Source organism: Barbatula barbatula (assembly GCF_947034865.1).
Source record: "Barbatula barbatula genome assembly, chromosome: 23".
NCBI lineage: Eukaryota > Metazoa > Chordata > Actinopteri > Cypriniformes > Nemacheilidae > Barbatula > Barbatula barbatula.
In genome coordinates this window covers 13,916,749-13,917,455 of record NC_136786.1, presented here as the reverse complement: position 1 = coordinate 13,917,455, position 707 = coordinate 13,916,749, and positions in this window count along the sequence as shown.

Genomic DNA, 707 nt, shown 5'->3' with positions numbered 1-707 from the left:
AGAAACGCTTGTGTTTATTGAAAATGGATAGCAATACATAAGCTGCAGCCTGCATTGAAAATGGGAATAAGATCTTAGTAAAGATGTTGCGATACCATGCCCGCTTATACACCGTATTTGCATATGTTCTGTTCCACATTGATTATTGTTTTCCTTGGTTCACAAAAAGATGAGAATTCTGTCATTATTTAGTCACCCTCTTGTTATTTCAAACCTGTACGTCTTTCTTTCCTCCGAGCACAAAAGAAGATATTTTAAAGAATGTTGGTAACCGAACAACGGCGGTACCCATTCACTTGCATTGGTTTTGTGTCTTCTTCTGTGTTCTGCAGAATAAAGAAAAGCAGGCATACAGGTTTGAATGACATGAGGGTGAAAAAATGATGACATAACTTTCCTTTTTTGGGGGAACTATCCCTTTAAATCAGATTCACAGGAATGTGGGCTGTGTTACACATAGTTAATGTAAAACGTAACTCTCAGCCCTGTTAGTTTTGCATGATTTGACATGAACCTTCAGCTGTTCTTTACGGAGCAGCCACCAAAGACTGACTGTGTTGTGACAGTAAATACATTTTCTATAATCTAAGGGGTGGATAAACCTTGGGAAAAGCAGATATTTTTAGTTCAGGTGGTAATATAGGGGGTAGATGTTAACTGTACATTTATAGGTGAAGAATATTAAATGATTGCAATCGTCTTTCTTT